Source organism: Delphinapterus leucas, chromosome 13 (assembly GCF_059928025.1).
Source record: "Delphinapterus leucas isolate spDelLeu-1000000601 "Yukka" chromosome 13, BTC_Dleu_Yukka2, whole genome shotgun sequence".
NCBI lineage: Eukaryota > Metazoa > Chordata > Mammalia > Artiodactyla > Monodontidae > Delphinapterus > Delphinapterus leucas.
The window spans coordinates 25,310,822-25,338,435 of record NC_143141.1 but is presented as its reverse complement, the minus strand read 5'-3'; the positions used below and the strand labels follow the sequence as shown (position 1 = coordinate 25,338,435).

Here is a 27,614-nt window from a genome sequence, read left to right as displayed (position 1 = left end):
TGCAGGCTCAGTAGTTGAGGTGCAAGGGCTTAGTTGCTCCGTGGCATGTGGGATCTTCCCGGACCAGGGCTGGAACCCGTGTCCCCTGCATTGGGGTTTTAATGCCATTTTCTACTTTTGATGCAAAACTGGGCTCAATCTCTGAGTTCCGGTACTCCACATCTGAATGGTAGCTATGCTCATTTACATTCTGCTTGCCGTTTGTTACAAATCTCCTGTCGCATTCTCTTTCTATGCTTGGGCTTTTCAAACCACAGTAGACATGGAGGAGTCCAGCATAGAAGGCTACAGTGTGTAGGTTTCTCCAATCACAAATTTGTTTTGAGCAGGGGCATGGCATCCATTGACTAATTAAAACTGAGGGCATCTGGGCATAGCAACAGCCAAAGGTTCCTGGTTGGCCAGTAGAAGAAAATGAGCATGCGAGGTAGGAGGTAAGCAAATCAGCAACTGGGTTGTCAAAGCTGGAAAAGCTTAGTGGTTTGTTTCCTATCCAGTATAAACAGACACCAAAAAGGGAGGTTCCCCAGAAAGTTAATAAAGTAATGCTGAGAAAAAGAGACAAGTTCTTCCTTTTGTAAATGGTGGGTAAGATCTGTTTCATTTTCAGCCTGTGAACGACAAACATGTCATAAACTGCTGAAATTGCAAGGACAGTCACTCCTTGTTCCTTCCACAACACGCTGCATCCTGCCCACAGTACCATGCCCAGCCCCAGGACCTGGCTGAGTAGTTTCTTGTAGAATAGTGTTTAATGTAGCAGGCAATGAGAAAAGAGATACTGGCCCCAACATCAGTCCATCTCACAATTCCTGCCACTGCCTCCATGTGAATGGAGTGAGAGAGGAAGAGCAAGCCAGCCATGAAGGTCCAATGTCCATCACAAGGAGTATCTTGGAGAAGTTCCTGAAGAGATCCGTGACTGCCGGGTGCAATAGGACATTGATGAAATGGTAGCTCCAGGGATTCAGCTCCCGATGGCCTGGTTCAAGGGAGAAGAAAGAGTGCAGAGTGGCCAGTAGGACTGTGGCTGCCACTATAGGTTAGAAGAGTACCCCGAAAATCATTGTAAAAAATGTGGACCCATGGAGTTTCTGGGAGAAAATCCTGATTAGTCTTGATAACACAGCTTTACTCTTTAACACATTACTATTACCATTCTCCTCCTATCTTTTTGATTATGTACCTCTTTCCAGCTCTCCTTGGCTAGCATCTCCTCCATATTTTTCTCCAGAATGTGGAGATTTCTCTCCAAGTTCTGTCTCCTGATGTTCTTTCTCTATATACTTTGCATCTCTGTTGTCATCGTCTCTGAGAGCTGCAACTCAATAGATGCTTTCTCCATCTGTATTCACTAGTTTTGATATATGAAATTTTCATCATTATTCACTTTTTATTAATTTCTATTGTTTGTTTTTAGCCTATGAGCTATTTAAGAGAATTTTTTCTATGTTTTCAAACATATGGATTTCTTTAATTTTTTTTTCTTTTTGGTATTGATATATATTTCAGTTTCATTATGGTCACAAAATATTGTCTGTATGATCTGGATTTTAAAATTGTATTTCATTTGTTGAGACTTTCTTTGTGACCCAGAGTTTGGCTCTGTGAATATCTAATTATTGCTCAAATAATCCATACCCTAATTTTTCTTTTGCTAATATACTGACTTCTGACTGTGGTAATAAGGTTGTGTATGCTTTAAAAAATACTCCTTCTTGTAAATCTGTCAGTTTTTGCTTTATCTATTGTATAGCTATGATGCTAAGTACGCACATGTTCAAAAATATTATATTACTGTAATTACATAATGTACTTCTTTAGCCTTCTTAAATAATTAAATTCTATTTTATCTAGTATGAATATTGTTATACCAGCTTTCTTCTGGTTAGTGTTTGCCTTCCAGCTTCCTTGCCTTCCTTCCTTATTTTCTTATAGGTTTTTATTTTTAACATAACTATAGAGTAAAATATTCTATGAGGCTTGTTATAAAAAACTAGTAAAACCCTGTTTTCCTCCCCCTAGATGAAACAGCTTTAAATTCTTTTAGATGAGTCTTTTAGTATTAATTTCTTTCTCTGCAGTATGTTAATATTTTACTTCTCCATTGTATAATTATCTATTAGTTTCTCATTATGAAGTAATAACAGCAAACATATATAGAACGCTTGCTTCTCTATGTGCTTTACATATATTATTCATATGATTCTCAAACAGCACTATGCAGGGATCTGGGCAATTGCTGCTTTTTTTTTCTCTCATAGATTGCCTACTGTTCAATAAAACTTGTCCAGGGGAAAAACATTGTAAAACTCCTCCCAGGTGAAGGGCAAAACAAAAAGAGTACCCGAAGAGTGATGGGTGACATGAGGATGTTTGTTCCTAAGCCGGCAGTTGATCTAATTTGTGTCCTTGTTGATGGTGTGCTTCAGTTATAAACATCCAAAAAGTGACTTTTAAAACATGGAAAGTTTACAGAAAACTAATTATAGGAAACTTTAAAAAATTACTTTAAAAAAACCCAAAGGGTTATTTTCACATATGGCTATACAGATAAACAGAAATAATGATGAATTAAAGATTTAATTGCTCCTTAAGTGAAATGTCACCATGTATTACTTTAAATTTCTTTTTTAAGTTGAAGTATAGCTGATTTACAATGTTGTGTTAGTTTCAGGTGTACAGAGCAAAGTGATTCAGTTATACATATAAATTCTTTTTCACATTCTTTTCCATTATAGGTTATTAAAAGATGTTGAATATACTTCCCCGTTCTATACAGTAGGTCTTTGTTGGTTATTTATTTATATATAGTAGTGTGTATCTGTTAATCCCAAACTCCTAATTTATCTGTCCTCCTCCTTCTGCCTTGGTAACCATAAGATTGTTTTCTATGTCTGTGAGTCTGTTTCTGTTTTGTAAATAATTTCATTTGTATCATTATCTTAGATTCCACAAATAAGTGATATCATATTTTATATGTCTTTCTCTGTCTGACTTACTTCACTTAGTATGATAATCTCTAAGTCCATACATGTTGGTGCAAATAGCACTGTTTTATTCATTTTTATGGCTGAGTAGTATTCCACTGTGTATATATACACACTCACAGACACACACACACACACACACACACACACACACAACATCTTCTTTATTCATTTATCTGTCTATAGACATTTAGGTTGTTTCCATGTCTTGGCTATTGTAAATAGTGCTGCTCCGAACATAGGGGTACATGTATCTTTTCAAGTTATAGTTTTCTACAGATATATGCCCAGGAATGGGACTGCAAGATCATATGTCAACTTTATTTTTAGTTTTTTAAGGAATTTCCATACTATTCTCCATAGTGGCTGCACCAATTTACATTCCCACCAACAGTGTAGGAGGGTTCCCTTTTCTCCACACCCTTTCCAGCATTTATTATTTGTAGACTTTTTAATGATGGCCATTCTGACTGGTATGAGGTGATGCCTCATGATAGCTTTGATTTGCATTTCTGTAATAATTAGTGATATTGAGCATCTTTTCATGTACCTATTGGCCATTTGGAGAAATGTCTATTTATGTCTTCTTCCCATTTTTTGATTGGGTATTTTTTTATATTAAGTTGTATGAGCTGTTTGTATATTTTGGAAATTAAGCCCTGGTTGGTCACATAATTTGAAAATATTTTCCCCCAGCCTGTATGTTGTCTTTTTGTTTTGTTTATGGTTTCCTTTTTTGTGCAAGAGTTTGTAAGTTTGATTAGGTCTCATTTGTTTATTTTTGCTTTATTTCTATTGCCTTGGGAGACTGACCTAAGAAAACATTGCTATGATTTATGTCACAGAATGTTTTACCTAAGTTATCTCCTAAGAGTGTTATAGTGTCATATCTTATATTTAAGTCCATCTTGAGTTTATTTTTGTATGTGGTGTGAGGGAGTGTTCTAACTTCACTGATATACATGTGGCTGTCCAGATTTCCCAGCACCACTTGATGAAGAGACTGTCTTTTCTCCATTGTATATTCTTGCCTCATTTGTCAAAGATTAACTGACTGTAGGTGTGTGAGTTTATTTCTGGGCTCTCTATTCTTTTCCACAGATCCATGTCTGTTTCTGTGCCAAAACAATGCTGTTTTGATTACTGCAGCTTGGTAAGACTGCGTGAAGTCTGGGAGAGTTATGCCTCTAGCTTTTTTTCTTTTTCCTCAGGATTACTTTGGCAATTCTGGGTCTTTTATGATTCCATATAAATTTTAGGATTATTCTACTTCTGTGAAAAATGTCATAGGTAATTTGGTAGGGATTACATTAAATCTGTACATTGCTTTGTGTGGTATGGTTATTTTAACAATATTAAGTCTTCCGATCCCAGAGCGTGGGACATTTTCCCATTTCTTTAAATGATCTTCAATTTCCTTTATCAGTGTTTTGTAGTTCTCAGTGTATAAGTTTTTCACCTTCTTGGTGAAGTTTATTCGTAGTTATTTTATTTTTGACATGATTTTAAATGGGATTTTTTTTTACTTTTTATTTGTGATATTTTATTATTAGTGTAAAAAAATGCAACAGATATCTGTATGTTAATCTTGTATCCTGCTACCTTGCTGAATTTGTTTAACACTTCTAATAGTTTTTGTGTGGACTCTTTAGTGTTTTCTGTATAGAGTATGTGTCATCTGCATATAATGACAATTTTACCTCTTCCCTTCCAGTTTTGTTAAATTTTATTTCTTTTTCTTGTCTGATTGCTGTGGCTAGGCTTTCCAATACTACATTGAATAGAAATGGTGGGAGTGGGCATCCTTGTCTTGCTTCAGATTTTAGTGAGAAGTCTTTCAGCTTTTCATCATGAGTATTATGTTGGCTGCGGGTTTGTCATAAATGGCTTATATTATGTTGAAATATGTTTCCTCTATACCCTCTTTGGTGAGAGTTTTTATCATGAATGGATGTTAAATTTTATCAAATGTTTTTTCTCCATCTATTGAGATGATCATGTGGTTTTTGTCTTTTCTTTTGTTGGTGTGGTGCATCACATTGATTGATTTGTGTATGTTGAACCATCCTTTTGACCCTGGGATAAATACAACCTTATCATGGTGTATGATATTGTACACCATGTATGTATTGTTAGATTTGATTTGCTAACATTTTGTTGAGGTTTTTGGCATCTATATTCATCAAAGATATTGGCCTGTAATTTTTTTAATTTATTTTTTTGTAGTGTCTTTGTCTGGTTTTGGTATCAATGACTTTGGGAGTGTTCCCTCCTCTTCAACCTTTTGGAAAAGTTTAAGAAGGATAAGTATGAGTTCTTTTATTTATGTTTGTTAGAATTTGCCTGTGAAGCCATCTGGTCCTGGACTTTTGTTTTCAGGGAGTATTTTTTATTAAATATTTGATATCACTTCTATTGATCAGTCTGTTCAAATTATCTATTTTTCCTTGACTCAGTTTTGGTGGATGGTATGTTTGTAGAAACTTGTCCATTTCTTCTAGGCTGTCCAATTTGTTGGCATATAATTATTCATAGTATTCTCATATAGTTTTTGGCATTTCCCTGGTATGGGTTGTTATTTTAACTTTTTCATTTCTTTTTTTAAAAATTTTATTTGGGTCGTCTTTTCTTCTTGGTGGACTTGGCTAGAATTTTTCAATCTTGTTTATACTTTAAAAAAAAGATCTTGATTTTATTGATTTTTTCTGTTGTTTTTTAAATCCCTATTTTACTTATTTCCTCTCTGATATTTATTATTTCCTTCCTTCTGTTGACTTTAAGTATTGTTTGCTCTTCTTTTTCTAATTCTTTTACATGGTAGTTTAGATTGTTTATTTCAGATTTTTCTTGTTTTTTGAGGTAAGCTTGTATTGCTATGAACTTCCCTCTAAAAACTGCTTTTGCTGTATCCCATAGATTTTGTATGGTTGTGTTTTCATTGTCATTTGTCTCAAGGTATTTTTAAATTTCCTCTTTGATTTCATCATTGACCCATTGATTTTTTAGTAGCATGTTACTTAATCTCCATGTAATCATTTATTTTTCTCATTTCTCTTTCTGTCATTGATTTCTACTTTTATGCTGTTGTGGTCAGAAAAGTTGCTTGAAATAATTTCTATCCTCTTAAATTTGTTGAGGCTTGTTTTGTGTCCTAGTATGTGGTCTATCCTAGAGAATGTTCCATGTGTGCTTGAAAAAATGTGTATTCAGTTTTTTTGGATGTAATGTCCTGGGAATATCAATTAAGTCTAAATGTTCTATCGTGTTATTTGGGACCTCTATTGCTTTATTGATTTTCTGTATAGAAGATCTGTCCATTGATGTGAGTGAGGTGTTAAATTCTACTACTATTATTGCATTCCCGTCAATTTCTCCCTTCATGTCTGTTGGTATTTGTTTTATGTATTTAGGCACTCATATATTGGATGCATATATGTTAATGAGTCTAATATCCTCTTCTTTTATTGATCCTTTTTTCATTATATAGTGTCCTTCTTTATCTTTCTTTATGGCCTTTGTTTTAAAGTCTATTTTGCCTGATATGAGTACTGCTCTCCCTACTTTCTTGTCATTTCTGTTTGCATGAAATATCTTTTTCCCTTCCCTCACTTTCAACCTATGTGTGTCCTTTACCCTAAAGTGGGTCTCTTGTAGGCAGTATATTGTAGGTTCTTGTTTTGTTATCCAGTCTGCCACTCTATGTCTTTTGATTGCAGAATTTAAACCATTGATATTTAAGGTAATTATTGATAAGTATATATTTATTGCCATTTTAAACCTTGTTTCCCAGTTTATTTTTTATTTATTTCTTTTTGTTTTTGCTTTTTGTGGTTTGATGGTTTTGTTTTGTATTATGCTTGAACTCTCTTCCTTTTTTTTGTGAATTTCTTGTATGTTTTTGATTTGTGGTTACCCTGGTTTTCAAGTATGTTAACGCATTACTATATCTACTTGCTTTAGACTGGTAGTCATGTAATCTCTTTTAGGTGTGTGATACATGAGGAACAAAATTAAAATCTTTGCTTTGAGGAACTTAAACTTTAGTGAACAAATAAATAAATAAATAAATCAACAAATACTATTTCTAATGATCATAACTCCTGTGGTGAAAATATAAAATGGAGGAGGGGATAAAGAGTGTTGGGTGGTGGCAGATTGCAAGGGAACACTGCATCTGAGTATCTGAGAAAAGCTTTGAGTAAGTGAGGGATCAAGCTCTACAGATATCCTATGGAAGAGTGGTCTGAGTAGAGGGGAAAGGTGCAAAGCTCTGAGGTGTGAGGGTATCCAGTATCTGATGTGTTCAAGGCATATTAAGGATTCTATTGTGCCTGGAGTGAGGTGAAGGCTGGGGAGGCTGTGGGGAAGAATATTTTGAGATGAAGTCAGAGAACAAAAATCAGATTGGATAGATTGGATAAGATAATGTCATTGGATTTGTAAGGACTTTGGTTTTTATCCTGAATGATATGGGAATCAACTGGGGGGTTTTGGGCATAAAAAAAAACATGAACTATCATAGATTTAAAATAACCACTCTAGGGCTTCCCTGGTGGCGCAGTGGTTGAGAGTCCACCTGCTGATGCAGAGGATATGGGTTCGTGCCCCAGTCCGGGAAGATCCCACATGCCACAGAGCGGCTGAGCCCTTGAGCCATGGCCACTGAGCCTGTGCATCCAGAGCCTGTGCTCCGCAACGGGAGAGGCCACAACAGTGAGAGACCCGTGTACCACAAAAAATAAAAAATAAACACTCTAGCAACTGTGTTAAAAATTGACTATAAGCCTTAATGAATTGTTTAACCAACAGAATGTGGCAGAAGTGATGTTATAGGATATTTAAGAACACAGAGCTTCTGCATGAGTTTCTTGAGTATTTACTCTGGGCATCAGCCACCATGTGAGAAGATATGCTACTCTGAGACTACTATGTGGTGAAGAAGTTAGAACTCTTTGTGGAAATAAAGATGTCTAACTGGACCCTATTGTACCAGTCATCCTAACCTAAGCACCAAACCTGTAACTAAACAAGCTTTATGTGTCTTCAACCTCACACTCCTCAGCTGTGACTATCAACCCCCAGAATAATGAGAGATAATAATAAATTGGTATTTTAAGACAGTGTTGTGGAAATTTGTTATGAAACAAAAGAATTCATTGACATATAAATGAGCTTTAAAGCTATGAGACTAGATGAGCTCATGAGGGAGTGAGAGGAGATAAAGAACAGAAGAGATCCAAGGACTGAATCCTAGAATGTTTCAGCATTTAGATACTTAGATGTTGGAGAGATTGTGAAGAAGAAACTCTCTACAACTCCCCAAAAAGACAATTATTATCCCTCAGTGCTTTTAAGATTTTACTCCATTATCTTCTGAAATCTTTTTCTGGAAAAGAGAAATCTGCCATCAATCGATGTTTCTGTTAAGTAGTATGTCTTTTCTCTCTGGTAGCTTTTAAGATTTGCTATTTTTTCCTTAATGTTCTAAATTATACTCTGTAGCTTAGTAGGAATTTATTTTTATTTATCTTAGTACTTGTAGTCCATGTTTACTCTGAGTACACATACTTGCAGTTCTAGAAAAATCCTAACCATTAATTTGTCAAAAATTACTCCTCTACTCTTTCCCCTAGTCTCTGGGTATCCTATTGGACATACGCAGACATCTCTCAATTTTCTCCTCCATGCCTCTTACTGTTCTGTACATATGTATGTGTATGTATGTGTATATGTATGTACGCATATGCACATATTTGTATATGTGTTCGTATAATTTTTTTCTGGATTCACTGTTGTGCTTGCGATGAATCCTCAGACTATTTTCTGATTGATTAATTCTCTCTTCCACTGTGTCCTTTCTAGAATTTATCTCATTCTATAGTTTTTAAAATTTTTAATCATTTTTATTTTTTAAAATTTCTAGCTATCACTTTTATATATACACTTGTCCTTTAAAAATTGTGCTTGCTTTTGTATTATAATTTCCTATTCTTTTTTATGGCTATATTTTATTCATTTATGTAATTGAAGGGCCTAACATGTTTATTTTAAAGTCTTTCAGACTGTTCTATAAAAGTGATTTCATTTGGAATGTATTCATATTAAGTTTTTAAATGTTTTTCTTAGCATTAGATATCATCATATTTTTTTGAATTTTGTTTACTCTTTGTCTTTTGGCCTCCCATGGCTCCTATAATCTGTAGTCCTAGGTGGAGTTTGTAGTTTTTTTAGCCTTCTTTCATGATTTGGAGGTCCTTCACCAAAACCTCTCTTAGGCAGTGGGTCTTCCTCTGATTCTTTGACTAGCCTGGTGGATCATTTTTATTCCCCATTACTTCATAGGGACTGAATTACTATTTGCTCCTGTTTGCTTCTTGATCCAGTGCTTATCTCCCACTTTGTATTTCTTTTCCATGTCTGGTCCTTGAAGGTATTTATGTCTTATTTTTGAACAGTTTTTACGTACTTTGTTGTTTGTTTTCCTTTCATATTTTTTCTATCACTATTTATTTGGAGCATGAGGAGTGTTTCAAAGTGTGAGTTTACTGCTCTCTCTTCCCTGAGCTCTTGCTTTATATCCTTTTGTTGGAGGTTTAATGAAAACTTTGCTGTTTGAATCCTTTTAATTACCCCTATTCCCCACTTGGATTTTTGTAGATAAAGTCTCAAGTTGAGTCAAGAGTACAAAGTGTTCTAAAGCAGAGGACTACTGAGTGAAATGGATTGGAGAACTTGATGGGGCCTCTTCTCCTCCTTCCTATCCTAGACCTTGAGATATGATAACTATGGCTTTCTACTGCCCATTCCAACCCCATACAACTTATAGGTCCTGAAGCTTAAAACAGCAGTCACTCCTCACTGGGGTGGTGGTGGTGGTGGTGATGGAGGATCTTTGCCCTGGTGATCTTACTTCAAGAAGTAAGCGAGCCAAGATGTCAGGGGATGGGAAGTGTTTCACAGAAAACACACCTGTATGGCAGGGTATCAGCTCACCCCAATTCTCCAAACATATCAGTCACTCTACCTTTCTATGGGAAGATCAAGTTCAGGGTTTACACAGGGCCTGGAAGTATTTGCACCCAGCCTGTCCATGCTCTGTAAAGACAGGAGGAGCTGAAACTATAGTATTCCTTTAATACTTTTGATTCAATAATTCAATTTCTGGATATCAATCCTAAGAAAATAATCAGAGACGTCGTGAAGATTCATTTATAAATATGTTTGCTTTACTTTTACCTGTAATAGTGAAAAATTGAGGGAACACACCCATATGATCAAAAACAAAACATAAAAACCACCCCCCCAAAAAAAACCCAAAACCTTTCTGTTCTAAATAGTCAATGTAGAGATAAGGAAAGCAATATAAGTTGTTGCATATAATCTTTAAACTTTGCTTGCACACATTAAAAAAAAAATCTCTAAAAGAAAAGCAGATTACATACAATCCTTTTATAGCAGGATGGCAAATATTTCATTAGGCAAAGTGCGTGTTGGCATAAAAATGAATGTAATTTATATTTGAACTTTTAACTAATCAAATGACATATGTTTTATTGTATTACAGTTATATTAATGAGGAATATTTAATTAAAACCTAATTGAATATTACAAGATAATTGACAGCAATTATCTTGTAATAGAGATGCCAATTCTGACACAAGGAGGCAGGTGAGAAGAAAGGAGAACTTGTGTAATTATTCCTCGGGATGGAAAAGAAGAAACCACACCAAACATTTCCACAGAGGGAGATTTGTGAAGATCTGCCCTAAATGCCACTGTTTCCTTTGTTGAGCTATGCTTACATGTTCTTCATTAGGTAAACCATGTTCAAACTAAAGCTAATATTGCCAGTATTCATTAGTTGACAAATGCAATTCTATAGCCATCCTTTGAATTCAAGCCAGGAAGAGAAGTGTAAGCCTCATTCACTTTCATTAATTCAGACACAGATTATGTGTAATATAGGCTGGATAAGTGTCCTTTTGCACATGATGTGGAAGACAGAAAAACATAAAACTCTTAAGATCAGATGACAGTTGGGCAGAATCCACCAGTTGAATTTAAATTCTTTTTATTTTTGGAGACATTTATATATATATTCATATATATTAAAATATATATGAATTTAAATTTAAATATATCATTTAATAAATATAAATATAATGTATATTTCACTTAAAATGAGTAGATTATCATATGTAAATTTTGCCTCAGTAGGTCAAGGGAAATATTATTCACTCAGTTTTAAGTGTACAATTTAATGACTTGGCAGTTGCATGCCACAGTACAATCAAGATTTAGAGCATTCCCATCATTCCCAAAATTCCCTTTTGCCCCTCTGTAGTCAGTCTCTTCCCCAGGCCTCCAGCCTGAGCAACCATTAATCTGTTTTGTCACTATATATTTTTTAAAATTTCTAGCATTTCATGTAAATGGAATAATATAGCATGTAATCTTTCGTGTTTGACTTTTCTCTTAGCATAATGTTTTTGAGATTCATCCATGGTGTAGCATATTTGTATAAGTTACAATGCAATTGTTATGAGACTACTTAGTTTTTCCATATTTATCTCCCACAAAGAATTCAGTATTTGTCATCTGAGGAGAGTTAATTATCTTTCAGACTTGAGGTTTTGGTATTTTTGTGGCAAAGAATTGGGAGAATGGAGAGTCAGAGACAGAAGAGAATGGAAAGTCAGAAACAGAATTATAGAAGGAGGAAAAGAGGAGAACACAGCCAGAGAAGCTGAGATGATCTACATCTTCAGATCTTAAAGAGGGACCTCTGAGATATCAGGATCATCTGGGAACTTTCTAGAAATGCCAGAGACCACCCCAGGATCTGCCTTACCTAGAAGTAGACTGACACTAGCTCCAGGACCCCCTGAGCCTCAGTGCTGCACACCAGCAGGCTGATACCAGATCCAGAAACTCCAGGCCCTGCAGCCAGAGACCCCAGGACAAGTTCTACCCACCAGTAGGCCAGCAATAGCTCTGAGACTTGGCCTCACCCCACAGTGGGCAGACACCAGCCCTGGGGCCACTGAGGGCCTGCAACCACCTGTGTCAGGACCGACACATTTACCAGGATCTCCTGGTCTCTGGCCTTGTCCACCTGTGGGCTGACACCAACTCTAGGACACCCAGGGTCCTGCAGTCAGATACCCTGGTACCTGGCTCCACCTATCAGTGGGCCCATACTAGCCACCAGAGCTGGCTTCACTCACTAGTGGGTGGGCATCACCCTCAGGACCACTGTGGCCCTGCAGCCAGCTGTATCAAGACATGGCCCACCTACCTGCAGGCTAACACCACCCAGGAATGCCCTGGGTCCCCTGCCTAAAGCATGCCAACACCAACCCCAGGACAACCCCAGACATGGCAGCCAGCCATGTTAGGAACTGACCCCACCCATCAGGCTGCTACCAGCCCTGGGACCCTTTGGTCTATAGCCCTGCTCATCAGCAGGTTGACAGTTTTAAGACCCCTGGGACCTGGCTCTGCCCACCAGTGGGCTGGCACTAGCCCCAGGACCTCCTGGGGCTCCATAGCCTGTCACCTCATGATCTGGCCCACTTATTTGTAGGTGGGCACCAAGACTTTAACTGCCCTGGTCATGCAGCCAGCTAAGTCAGAACCCGGCCCTACACATCAGTGGTTCACAGCCTCTGTACCAGACAGGACCTGACAACCAACCAGGCCCAGGGCTAGCCAAGACTACAGTAGTCAGCCCACTACAACAGAAGGACCCATGCAGGACACAGAAAGGGCAATTCTAAAGCCCATAGCTCTGGTGACCAGAGGGGAATGTGATACTAGGCCCCATAGGATGTTTCCTACATAACGCCACTTCTCCAAGATCAAGAAAGGTAACCAAACTACCAAATACATAGAAATAAAAACAGTGAATTAGGCAAAATGAGGTGAGAGAGAAATATGTACCAAACAAAGAAACAAAATAAAACCCCAGAAGAACAAAGTGAAGTGGAAATAAGGAATATACCTGATAAAGAGTTTGAGGTAATAATCATAAAGGTGCTCAAAGAACTTGAGATGAACAGAGTGAGAAATTAAAAGTTTTAGCAGGGAGAAAATATAAAGAAAAACCAAGCAGAGCTGAATAATACAATAACTGAAATAAAAATACACTAAGGAATCAACAGTAGATTAGCTGGTATAGAGGAAGGGATCAATGAGCTGAAAGACAAAGTAGTGGAAATCACTGAAGCTGAACAGGAAAAAGAAAAAAGAAAAAAACCCAAAACATAGAATTGGAAGTCTTAGCCAGAGCAATTAGGCAAGGAAAAAAAAAAGGGGGGGGGGGCATCCACGTTGAAAAGGAAGAAGTAAACTGTCACTATTAAGACCCCATAAAAAAACTTAGAACTAATAAATGAATTCAGTAATGTTGCAGAATACAAAATGAGTATACAAAAATCTGTTGTGTTTTCATATTCAAATAATAAACTATCAGAAAGAGAAATTAAGAAAACAAACCCATTTACAATTGCATCAAAAAGAATAAAATACCTAGGAATAAATTTAATCAAGGAGATGAAAGACCTGTACACTGGAAACTACAAGATGTTAAGGAAAGAAATGAAGAAGAAACAAATAAATGAAAAATATTCTATGTTCATGGATTGGAAGAATTGATATTGTTAAAATGTCCATACTACCCAAGGCAATCTACATATTCAATGCAATCACTATCAAAATATAAATGACATTTTTCACAGAAATAGAACAAACAATCTTAAAATCTGTATGAAAACACAAAACACCCCAAATAGCCAAAGCAATCTTGAGAAAGAAGAACAAAGCTAGAGGCATAATATTCCCTGATTTCAAACTCTTTGACAAAGCTATACTAAGTAAAACAGAATGGTATTGGCATCAAACCAGACACAAAGACCAATGAAACAGAATAGAGAGCCCAGAAATAAACCCATGCATATATGGTCAATAAGATTATGACAAAGGAGCCAAGAATATAAAATAGGGAAAGGACTGTCTCTTCAATAAATGGTGTTGGAAAAGCTGCCACATGCAAAAGAATGAAACTGGACCACTGTCTTGAACCGTACACGAAATTAACTCAAAATTGATTAAAGTCTTGAGCATAAGTCCTGAAACCATAAAACTCTTAGAAGAAAACATAAGCCCTCAACATATGTCTTGATGATGAGTTTTTAAATCTGACACCAAAACTAAAAGCAACACAAGCAAAAATAAACAAGTGGGGCTAAAATAAACTAAAAAGCTCTACACAATGAAGAAAACTGTCAACAAAATAAAAGGCAACCTATTGAATGGGAGAAAATATTTACAAATCATATATCTGCTAAGGGGTTGATATCAAAAATATATTAAAAATTCATACAACTGAATTAAAAAACTCTAAACGATTTGATTAAAACATGGGCAGAGGGCATATTTTTCCAAATAAGATATAAAGATGGCCAACAGACACATGAAAAGATGCTCAGCATCACTAATCATCAGGAAAATGCAAATCAAAACCACAATGACATATCACCTCACACTTATTAGAATGACTACCATCAAAAAGACATGTGGTAACAAATGCTGAGGAGGATGTGGAGAAAAGGGAACGCTTGTGTACTGTTGGTGGGGATGTAAATTGGTGCAGCCACTATAAAAAACAGTATGGAGGTTTCTGAAAAAATTACAAATGGAGCTACTATATGATCTTGCAATTCCACTTCTGGGTATACAAAACACAAACTCAAAAAGATATATGCATAGGGGATATATATATCCCCTATGTTTACTACAGAACTATTTACCATAGCCAAGACATGGAAACAACTTGGTTATCAATCAATCAATCAATCAATTGTTGTATTATATACACAATGGAATATTATTCATCCATTTGCCATTTATAACAACATAGATGGAACTTGAGGGCATTATGCTAAGGGAAATAAGTGAGGCAGAGAAAGATAAACATCATATGATTTCTCTTGAATGTGTAAATCTAAAAAAAAAAAAAAAAACAAAACCCAAAGCAAAAAATAAGCTCATAGGGCTTCCCTGGTGGCGCAGTGGTTGAGAGTCCACCTGCCGATGCAGGGGACACGGGTTCGTGCCCTGGTCCGGGGAGATCCCACATGCCACAGAGAGGTTGGGCCCATGAGCCATGGCCGCTGAGCATGCGCGTCCAGAGCCTGCGCTCCACAACGGGAAAGGCCACAACAGTGAGAGGCCCACGTACCACAGAAAAAAAAAAAGCTCATAGATACAGAGAATACATTGGTGGTTGCCAGAACTGGGGGTGGGGTGGGGGTGGGGCAATGAGTGAAGGGGCTCAAAACGTAAAGAAGTGGAAAATATTTTGACATTACAAAGCTGGATGGAAGGGAGGTGGATTATTATATAAGACATTCTTTCTGTGATTTTATATCATTGTAATTTCTAATAAGAAAAAATAGGGCTTCCCTGGTGGCACAGTGGTTAAGAATCCACCTGCCAATGCAAGGGACACAGGTTTGAGCCCTGGTCTGGGAAGATCCCACATGCCACGGAGCAACTATGCCTGTGCACCACAACTACTGAGCCTGTGCTCTAAAGTCTGTGAGCCACAACTACTGAAGCCCACGTGCCACAACTACTGAAGCCTGCATTCCCTAGAGCCTGTGCTCCGCAAGAAGAGAAACCACTGCAATGAGAAGCCCACACACCACAACAAAGAGGAGCCCCACCCGCCACAACTAGAGAAAGCCCGCCCACAGCAATGAAGACCCAATGCAGCCAGAAATAAACACATAAATAAATAAATAAACCCAATGCAGCCAGAAATAAACACATAAATAAACACATAAATAAATAAAAGAAAGTATACTACATGCATACAAAACACTGTCATGTAAGAACCAGGATAACGACTAGTATATAAGTTCAAGGCTAAGATTCTCACTTATCCCTTATAAATTTGCTACAGGAGTTGGGATTGACCCTTAGTGTACACAAAAGAGCTCTGACAGGTAGGAGGATTAATAATATATGCATCAATTAGAACATCCTTTGGACAATGCTTGCTGGGGTAAAGGTTTACATAGAGATTACATCCTTGAAAAGTACAGAGAAGTTACTCAAGTCTAGATTGGTAACTTCATGAACAGCTCCTCAAACTTTCTCTAAGGTAAAATTAATATGAAACATCTCAGATACAATCAAAAGATTAGTTCAATCTATGACAAAAAGGAAGAGAGTAGTGAAACTTTGGTGTGAGTGGCTTGAGCATGTTTTACATGAACCATGGTTTCATAACATTGGGCAGATGCTTTGTGGAGAGGTGTAGAATAAAGGGTAAGCAAGGCACATTGTGTGAACATTCAATTGCTTACTAAGACAGTAGTTGGAGTATTTAATAGGTTGGGATGACAGTTTGCAGAATGGGAAACTGATGTTACATTGATTTTATTTTAGTCATCGATTAAAAAACCCCATCATATAATCTTCGTACGCTTGTCAAATATCAGTTGACTGTATATGTGTAAGTTTATTTCAAGATTACCTTGAATGGTAATTGGGAAAAGGATAATCTCTTCAACAAATGGTGCTGGGAAAACTGGGTATTTACACGTAAAAGAATAAAATTAGGCCCTTATACCATACATCAAAATCAACTCAAAATATATTAAACACAAACATAGTACCCCAAACTGTAAAATTTCTAGAAGAAAAACGGCGGGAAATCTTGATATTAGTTTTAGCAATGATTTCTTGAATATAACACCAAAAGCACAAGAAACAGAGGCAAAAATAGACAAGTGGGGGCTACATCAAACTAAAACGCTTCTGCACAGCAAAAGAATCAATCAAAAGTGAAAAGGAAACCTATGGAATGGAAGAAAATATTTGTGTGTGTGTGTGTGTGTATATATATATATATATACACTCACATACATATACACACAAATATACATATCACCACGTATATGAAAAGATGCTTAACTTCCTCAATCATCAGGAAAATGCAAATCAAACCATAATGAAATATCACTGCACACTTCTCAGGGTGGCTATTATTAAAAGAATGAAAGAAAACAAGTGTTGATGGGAATGTGGAGAAACTAGAACCATTGTGCATGGTTGATGGGAATGTAGAAAGGTGCAGCCCTTATGGAAACAGTATGGAGGATTCTCAAAAATTTAAAAATAGAACTACTATATGGTCCGGTAATCTCACTTCTGGATATTTATCCAAAAGAATTAAAATCAAAATCTTGAGGAGATAGGTGCACTCCTGTGTTCATTTGCAGCATTGTACACAGTAGCCAAGATGTGGAAGCCACATAAATGCCCCTCATCCAATGAATGGATAAAGAAAATGTGTTATGTATATACAAGGAATATTCAGCCTTAAGAAAAAAGGAAATCCTGCTGCTATATATGAGAATAAGCCTTGAAGCCGTTATACTAAGTGAAATGTCAGTCACAGAATGGCAAATAACACTGTAAGATTACACTTAGATGAGATATCAAAATAGTCAAACTCCTAGAAACAGAGAGTAGAATGGTGATTGACAGGGGCTGAGGGGAGGGGAAAACAAGGAGTTGATCTACTGGCATAGAGTTTCAGTTTTGAAAGATGAAAAATTTCTAGAGATATGCTGTACAACATTGTGCCTATAGTTAAACAATATGATATTGTGCACTAAAAAATTTTGTTAAAAGAGTAGATCTCATATTAAGTGTTCTTACCACAGTAACAAAATAAAACCCAACAAACAAAGGAAGAACAATGAAACCAAAAGAGAATGAAAGCTCAGCTAACATGTGTTGTAGACCTCTCAAAGATCACTGGGGAAACCTGTGTCAGCCACACAAGCAAATTTATTTATGTACTTTCAGATGGGGAAGAGAACTGCTAAGAACAAAGTCTCAGTGGTGTTTTGAAAAGAGAATTTACCAACGGTTTTTATAAGCCTAGGATGGGAAGTAGGTTTAGAGTTTGAATGATTTGGGTAATGATTCAGGATTAGGTGTAGCAGCAGGTTAAGGTCACTTTTAATTGTTACAGGAGCACAGAACAAGATTTTCAAGCAATTTGTTCACTAAAACTTTTAATGTTTCAGCTATTTTCTCCCAGAGCATTTTGTGGCAAAGGGAGTTAGGTCTTGCTTTTTTATACTCTTGGTAAATTTCCATTTTAGTTTTCTGAGTTCAGCTCCCATTTCTCAGCCTATTTCTCAAAAGGAACAGTGACAACAGACTAGTTTAGATTTTTGTATCTTTAAAAAAACACATTTGCATAATCATCTGTAGAATGATAAGTGTACGTTAAATCAATTTCATACTGTGCTTTGACAAGTTTTCATTTGGGATTATCAATGACCTCTATTCTTCTTTATTTGCCTCTTTTTGATATGAATGTTACTGAATTCTGAAATTTCTTGAATTTGGTCACCTTTTTCATGGGGTTTCTGATTTTAGAGTTTTTAATTATCTTGTCTACCTTTGTATTTTTTTTTACCTTTGTATTTTTAAGTTAAAAAATAATTTGAATCTTTTAATTTGTTTACTTATTTATTTTTATTTTTTTCATTAAAATATTTTGTTGAAATATTTACAATGTTGTGTTAGTTTCAGGTATACAGCAAAGTGATTCAATTATATATATCTATCATCTATCTGTCTATCTATCTATCTATCTATCTATCTATATCTATCTCTTTACCTATCATCTATCACATACCTCTATTCATTTTTAGATTTTTTTCCGTTATAGGTTACTACAAGTTACTGAGTATAGTTCCCTGTGCTATACAGTAGTTCCTTATTGGTTATTTACTCCATAAATAGTAGTGTGTATATTTTAATCCCAAACTCCTAATTTATCCCTCCTCTTCCTTGTTCCCTTTGGTAACCATAAGTTTGTTTTCCATGTCTGTGAGTCTATTTCTGTTTTGTAAATAAGTTCATTTGTATCATTATTTTAGACTCCTGTATAAGCAATATCATATGATTTTTGTCTTTCTCTGTCTGACTTACTTCACTTAGTATGATAATCTCTAGGTCCATCCATGTTGCTTCAAATGGCATTATATGTTTTTTTTTGTCTTTTTTTTTAGGCTGAGTAATATTCCATTGTATACGTGTACTACATCTTCTTTATCCAATCCTTTGTTGATGGACACTTAGGGTGCTTCCATGTCTTGGCTATTGTAAATAGTGCTTCCATGAACATTGGGGTGCATGTATCATTTCCAATTATAGTTTTCTCCAAATATATGCCCAGGAGTGGAATTGCTGGCTCATATGGTAACTCTACTTTTAGATTTTTAAAGAACCTCCATACTATTCTCCACAGTGGCTGTACCAATTTACATTCCCACCAACACTGTAGGAGTGTTCCTTTTGCTGCACACCCTCTCTAGCATTTATTATTTGTAGACATTTTGATGATGGCCATTCTGACCAGTATGAGCTGATACCTCATTATAAGTTTTGATTTGCATTTCTTTAATAATTAGTGATGTTGGTCATCTTTTCATGTGCCTTTTGGCCATCTCTATGTCTTCTTTGGAGAAATGTCTATTTAGATCTTCTGCCCATTTTTTGATTGGGCTGTCTGTTTTTTTGATATTGAGCTGTATGAGCTGTTTGTATATTTTGGAAATGAATCCCTTGTTGGTAGCATCATTTGCAAATATTTTCTCCCATTCTGTAGTTTGTCTTTTCATTTTGTTTATGGTTTCCTTTGCAGTGCAAAAGTTTTTAAGTTTAATTAGGTCTCATTAGTTTATTTTTGTTTTTATTTCCATTACTCTAGGAGATGAATCCAAAAAGATATTGCTGCAATTTATGTCAGAGTGTATTGCCTATATTGTCCTCTAGGAGCTTTATAGTATTCAGTCTTACATTTAGGTCTTTAATCCATTTTGAGCTAATTTTTGTTTGTGGTGTTAGGGAGTCATCTAATTTCATTCTTTCACATATAGCTGTCCATTTTTCCCAGGACAAGTTATTGAGGAGACTGTCTTTTCTCCCTTACATAGTATTGGCTCCTTTGTCATAGATTAACTGACCATAGGTATGTGGGTTTATTTCTGGGCTTTCTATCCTATTCCATTGATCTTTGTGTCTGTTTTTGTGCTGTGTACCATACTGTTTTGATTACTGTAGCATTGTAGTATAGTCTGAAGTCAGGGAGCCTGATTCTTCCAGCTCCGCTTTGCTTTCTCAAGATTGTTTTTGCTATTTGGGGTCTTTTGTATCACCATACACATCTTAAGATTGTTTGTTCTAGTTCTGTAAAAACTGTCATTGGTGATTTGATATGGATTGCATTGAATCTGTGGTTTGCCTTGAGTAGTAGAGTCATTTTTACAATATTGATTCTTCCAATCCAAGAACATGGTATATCTTTCCAACTGTTTATGTCATCTGATTTCTTGCATCAGCATCTTATAGTTTTTGGAGTACAGGTTTTTGCCATCTTAGATAGGTTTATTCCTAGGTATATTATTATTTTTGATGCAATCATAAATGAGATTGTTTCCTTAATTTCTCTTTCTGATCTTTTGTTGTTAGTGTATAAGAATGCAAGAGATTTCTGTGTATTAATTTTGTATCCTGCAACTTTACTGAATTCATTGATGAGCTCTAGTAGTTCTGGTAGCATCTTTATTCGATTCCTTTTATTTCTTCTACTTCTCTGCTTGCCATGGATAGGACTTCCAAAACAATGTTGAATAAAAGTGGTGAGAGTGGACATCCTTGTCTTGTTTCTGATCTTAAAGGAAATGTTTTCAGCTTTTCACCATTGAGTATGATGTTAACTGTAGGTTTGTCATATATGGCCTTTATTATGTTGAGGTAAGTTCCCTCTATGCCCACTTTCCCACAACATAAATGGATGTTGAATTTTGTCAAAAGGGTTTTCTTCATCTATTGAGATGATCATATTGTTTTTAGTCTTCAATTTGTTGATGTGGTGTATTACACTGACTGATTTGCAGATATTGAAAAATCCTTTTATCCCTGGGATAAATCCCACCTGATTATGGCATATAATCCTTTTAATGTATTGTTGGATTTGGATTACTAGTATTTTGTTGAGGATTTTTGTGTCTATGTTCACCAGTTATATTGGCCTGTAATTTTCTTTCTTTTTTTTTTTGGTATCTTTGTCTGGTTTTGGTATCAGGGTGGTGATGGCCTCATACAATGAGTTTGGGAGTTTTCCTTCCTCTGCAATTTTGGGGAAGAGTTTGAGAAGGATAAGTGTTAACTCTTCTCTAAATGTTTGATAGAATTCACCTGTGAAGCCATCTGGTCCTGGAGTTTTGTTTGTTGGGAGTTTTTAAATCACAGTTTCAATTTCAGTACTTGCAAATTGGTCTGTTCATATTTTCTATTTCTTCCTGGTTCAGTCTTGGGAGATTGTACCTTTCTAAGAATTTTTCCATTTCTTCTAGCATATAGTTCGTTTTATTGGCATATAGTTGCAAATAGTAGTCTCTTATGATCCTTTGCATTTCTGCAATATCAGTTGTAACTTCTCCCTTTTCATTTCTAACTTAATTGATTTGAGCCCTCTTTCTCTTTTTCTTGATGAGTCTGGATAAATGTTCATGAATTTTGTTTATCTTCTCAAAGAACCAGCTCTTAGTTTCATTGACCTTTGCTATCATTTTCTTTCTCTCTATTTCATTTATTTCTGCTCTGACCTTATGATTTCTCTTCTTCTACTAACTTGGGTTGTTTGTTCTTCTTTCTCTAGTTACTTTAGGTGCAAAGTTAGGTTGTTTATTTCAGATTTTTCTTGTTTCCTGAGGTAAGATTGTATTGCTATAAACTTCCCTCTAAGAACTACTGTTGCTGCATCCCATAGGTTTTGGGTAGTGGTGCTTTCATTTTCATCGGTCTCTAGGTATTTTTTGATTTCATCTTTGCTTTCTTCAGTGATCCATTGATTGTTTTGTAGCATATTTTTTTACCCTCCACATGTTTATGTTCTTTACAGTCTTTTTCTTGTAGTTGATTTTTAGTCTCATAGAGTTGTGGTCAGAAAAAATGCTTGATATGATTTCAATTTTCATAAATTTAATGAGGCTCGCTTTATGTCCTAGCATGTAATCAATCCTAGAGAATGTTCCATGTGCACTTGAGAAGAATGTATATTCTGCTGCTTTTGGATGGAAGGCTCTATAGATATCAGTTAAGTCCATCTGGTCTAATGTGTCATTTAAGGCATGTGTTTCCTTATTGAGTTTCTGTCTGGATGATCTGTCCAATGATGAAAGTGGGGTGTTAAAGTCCCTCACTATTACTGTGTTACTGTCAATTTCTCCTTTTATGGCTGTTAGTATTTTCCTTTATTATTGAGGTTCTCCTATGTTGGGTGCGTAGATATTTACAATTGTTATATCTTCTTCTTGGGTTGATCACTTGATCATTATGTAGTATCCTTCCTTGTCTCTTGTAACAGTCTTTATTTTAAAGTCTATTTAGTCTCAGGGACTTCCCTGGTGGTTCATTGGTTAAGACCTCGCCTTCCAATGCAGGGTGTGTGTGTTTGATCCCTGGTTGGGGAGCTAAGATCCCACATGCTTTGTGGCCAAAAAATCAAGACATAAAAAAACAGAAGCAATATTGTAACAAATTCAATAAAGACTTAAGAAAATGGTCCATATCAAAATGAAATTAAAATCTATTTAGTCTGATATGAGTATTGCTACTCCATCTTTCTTTTGATTTCCATGTGCACAGAATACCTTTCTCAATCCCCTCACTTTCAGTCTGTTTGTGTCCTAGATCTGAAGTGGGTCACTTGTAGACAACATATACATGGGTCTTGTTTTGGTATTCATTCAGCCTTTTTACGTCTTTTGGTTGGAGCATTTAATTCATTTATGTTTAAGGTAATTATTGATATGTATGTTCTTTTTACCATTTTTTAAAATTGTTTTGGATTTGTTTTGGTAGGTGTTTTTTCTTCCCTTCCTCTTTTGTTCTCTTCTCTTGTGATTTGATGACTAACTTTAGTGTTGTGTTTGGATTCCTTTTTTTGTTTGTATATCTATTGTAGATTTTCAGTTTGTAGTTGCCATGTGATTTTGATGTAGCAGTCTATAGATAAACAAGATTGTTTTAAGTTGCTGTTCTTTTAACTTCAAATGCATTTCTAATATCCTGTATTTCTGCTCTCTTCTTCTCAAAATTGCTGATGTTGATATCATATTTGTGTGTGGATGAATTCCTACATTTACTGTATATTTGTCTTTGTCAGTGAGCTTTTCCATTCATAATTTTCCTGTTTCTTAGTTGTGGCCTTTTCTTTTCCACCTAGAGAAGTTCCTTTAGCATTTGTTGCAAAGCTGGTTTGGTGTTGCTGAATTCTCTTAGCTTTTGCTTGTCTGTAAAGGTTTTGATTTCTCTGTCGAATCTGAATGAGAGCCTTGCTTGGTAGAGTGTTCTTGTCTGCAGGTTCTTCCCTTTCATCTCTTTAAATATATCATGCCACTCCCTTCTGGCCTGCAGATTTTTTGCTGAAAAAACTTCTGATAACCTTATGAGAATTTCCTTGTATGTTATTTGTTGCTTTTCCTTTGTTGCTTTTAATATTTTTCTGTGTATTTAATTTTTGTTAGTTTGATTAATATGTATCTTGGCAGGCTTCCCTGGTGGCACAGTGGTTGAGAGTCTGCCTGCCGATGTAGGGGACACGGGTTCATGCCCCAGTCCAGGAAGATCCCACATGCCACAGAGCAGCTAGGCCCGTAAGCCATGGCTGCTGAGCCTGTGTGTCCGGAGCCTGTGCTCTGCAACGGGAGAGGCCACAATAGTGAGAAGCTCGCGTACCACAAAAAAAAAAAAAATGTATCTTGGCATGTTACTCCTTGTCTTTATCCTGTATGGGACACTCTGCACTTCCTGGACTTGGGTGAATATATCCTTTCCCATGTTAGGAAAGTTTTTGACTATAATTTCGTCAAATATTTTCTCAGGCCCTTTGTCGTTTTCTACTTCTGACACCCCTATAATTCGAATGTTAGTGCATTTAATGTTGTCCCAGAGGCCCTGAGACTGTCCCCATTTCTTTTCATTCTTTTTTCTTTCTTCTGTTCCATGGTAGTGATTTCCACCATTCTCTCTCCCAGGTCACTTATCCATTCTTCTGCTTCAGTTATTCTGCTATTGCTTCCTTCTAGTGTATTTTTCGTTTTAGTTATTGTATTGTTTATCTCTGTTTGTTCTTTAGTTCTTCTCAGTCTTTGTTAAGTATTTCTTGTATCTTCTCGATCTGTGCCTCCATTCTTTTCCTGAGATCTTGAATCATCTTTGCTATCATTACTCTGAATTCTTTTTAAGGTTGGTTGCATATCTCTGCTTCACTTAGTTGTTCTTCTGGGGTTTTATATTGTTCCTTCATCTGGGACATATTCCTTTGCTGTCTCATTTTGTCTAACATTCTGTGATTGCTGTTTCCCTTCCACGGCCTCCAAGGTTATAGCTCTTGCTTCTGCTGTCTACCACCTGGTGGATGAGGCTCTCTAAGAGGCTTATGCAGGCTTCCTGGTGGGAGGGACTTGTTCCCAGCCACTGATGTGTGGAGCTGGGTCTTGTCCCTCTGGTGGACAGGGCTGTGTCAAAGGGTGTGTTTGTTGGGTAGTCATGTGCTCAGGAAGACTTTAAGCAGTCTGTTTGCACATGGGAGGGGCTGTATTCCTACCCTGTTGGTTGTTTGGCCTGAGGCCTCCCAGCATTGGAGCCTACAGGCTGTTGGATTGAGCCCAGGTCTTCATGAGAAAATGGCGACCTCCAGGAGAACTCATGCTAATGAGCACTCCTCAGAACTACTGCCGCCGGTGTCTTTGTCCCCACAGTGAGCCACAGCTGAACCCCCTCTCTGTAGGAGACCCTCCAATATTAGCAGGTAGGTCTGGCCCAGTCTCTTATGAGGTCACTGTTTTTTTCCATGTGTCCTAATACCTTGTGCACACCCTCCATGAGAGGAGTTTCTTTTTTCCCCAGTCTTGTGGAATTCCTGTGAACAAACCCCAATGGCTTTCAAAGCTAGATTCTCTGGGGACTCCTCCCATTGCCAGACCATCAGGCTGGGGAGCCTGATGTGGGCTCAGAACTTTCACTCCTGTAGGAGATTTTCTGTAGTCTAATTATTTTCCAGTTTGTGGGTTGCCCACCTGGCAAGTATGGGATTTGATTTTATTATGATTGTGCCCCTCCTAATGTGTTGTTGTGGTTTCTTCTTTGTCCTTAAATGTAGAGTATCTTTTGTGGTAGTTTCCAGATATTTTTTGTCAATGATTGGTCAGCAGTCGGTTGTGATTCTGGTGTTTCCATAAGAAAAGGTGAGCTATGTCCTTCTGCTCCACCATCTTGTCCTCTTCTCTAATAATTACATATTTATATAGCTGATGGAACTCTTCTTCCTCACAAAAGATAATGTGAATATTCTCCAGTCCTACTCTCAATCAATGTTAGTGTTCTTTTGTTAGCCCTGAAATATACATCAATTAGACTACCAGAATAATCACTGATCCATACTTTGATCACCAATTTTCCATTTTTCTTGCTTCTAAGGCAGGACAAGATCCAAAGTTTGCAGCTGTTTTTAATCCAATGTCCTTCTTGGTGTGTGATGCTCAACCAGTCTTAGTGAGATAAGTGTAATCTGGTCTGCAACAACTCCATGATTCTGGGATTATATCTGAGTAAATTGGATGCTTGCTGTTCATTTTAAGAAAGTGTCCCTGGAAAAGGTGTGTGTAGTAATCACAGAAGGTGCTCAAGAGCAGTATTCATCATGTGCTGTTTACTACAATGCATCTAATGCAAGGACAGCAAGATGGGTGAGTTGCACAAGGCAAGTCATGGAGAAAGAGGGTGAAGCTTCAGTCCCTCTCTGAGATCAATTCGCTTTCAGCATTTCCCTGTGTTCAGGCTCCCAGAAGTTCCTGATATGTATGTCCTTATTGCCATTTTGTTAATTGTTTTGGATTTGTTTTTGTAGGTCTTTTTTCCCCTTTTTTCTTTTGCTCTATTTTCATGTGACTTGATGACTATCTTTAGTGTTATGTTTGAATTCTTTTTTCTTTCTTATGTGTATATCTATCATAGATTTTTGTTTTGCAGTTACCATGAGGTTTTTCATATAACAGTCTCTCTCTCTATATATATGGCAGTTTAATAGTTGCCATATATATATATATATATATATATGATTATTTCAGGTTGCTCATCTCTTAATTTCAAATACATTTTAAATACCTTGAATTTTTACTCTCCTCCCCTCATAATTACTGGTTTTGATATCACATTTTACATCTAATTGTTTTGTGTATCTTTTAACTGCTTATTGTGTATACAGATGACTTTTACTACTTTTGTCTTTTAACTTCCCTACTAGTTTGTGTGCAGATGATTTCCTATCTTTACTGTATGTTTGCCTTTACTGGTGAGTTTTTCCATTTCATAATTTTCTTGTTTCTAGATGTGACCTTTTCTTTCCCACCTGAAGAAGTTCCTTTAGTACTTGCTATAAAGCTGGTTTGGTGGTGCTGAATTCTTTTAGCTTTTGCTTGCCTGTAAAGCTTTTGATTTTTTCAGCAATTGAACAAGAGCCTTGCTGCATAGAATATTCTTGGTTGTAGGTTTTTCCCTTTCATCACTTTAAAGATATTGTGCCACTTCTTTCTGGCCTGCAGAGTTTGTGCTGAAAAAAATCAGCTGATAAACTTATAGGGGTTTCCTTCTATTTTATTTTTTGCTTTTAATATTGTCCTTTTGCCTTTATTTTTGTCATTTTTATTACAATGTGTCATGGTGTATTCCTCTGTGGGTTAATTTTGTATGGGACTTTCTTTGCCCCCTGGACTTTGTTAACTGTTTCCTTTCCCAGGTTAGTGAAATTTTCAGGCATTGTCTCTTCCAATATTTCCTCTGGCCTTTTCTCTGTTTCTCTCTTCTTCTTGGACCCCTATAATGCTAATGTTAGTGTGCTTAATGTTGTCCCAGAGGCTTCTTAAACTGTCCTCATTTCCTTTTGTACTTTTTTCTTTTTTCTGCTCTGCAGTATTGATTTCCACTATTCTGTCTTCTGGCTCACTGATCCATTCTTCTGCTTCATTTATTCTACTATTGATTCCTTCTATTTTTTCCCCCAGTTTTTGTATTCTTCTACTCTGTTTGGTTGTTCTTTATGTTTTCTAAATCTTTGTTAAATACTTCTAATTTTCCCCTCTGTGCATTCATTCGTCTCCTGAGTTCTTGGATAATCTTTACAATAGTTACTTTGAACTCTTTCTTGGGTAAGTTGCCTATCTCCACATCACTTAGTTCTCAGGTTTTATTTTGTTCCTTTGTCTGAAACATATAACTTTACTGCCTTTTTTTGGTCTAAATTTCTATTTGTGTTTTTACTTATGTGGTCAGTTAGTTACATTTCTTGACCTTGGAGAAGTGGCCCTATGTAGAAGATGTCCTATGCATCCCAGCACTGTACCCCTCTCTCATCACTGAAGAGCCAGGGATGATCTGGTCCCAGGTTAGTGTCTGGCCTGCATTTGTGAACTTGGTCTGCAGGGTGTGGGACTGTAGATTTCTTGCTTCTGGTTTCTTCCTCAT

At 36.5% G+C, this 27,614-nt stretch overlaps 1 pseudogene; it reads right to left on the bottom strand.

Annotated features, from left to right (window-relative positions):
- Nucleotides 1-27,614, bottom strand: LOC111169128 (protein O-mannosyl-transferase TMTC2 pseudogene; annotated as a pseudogene).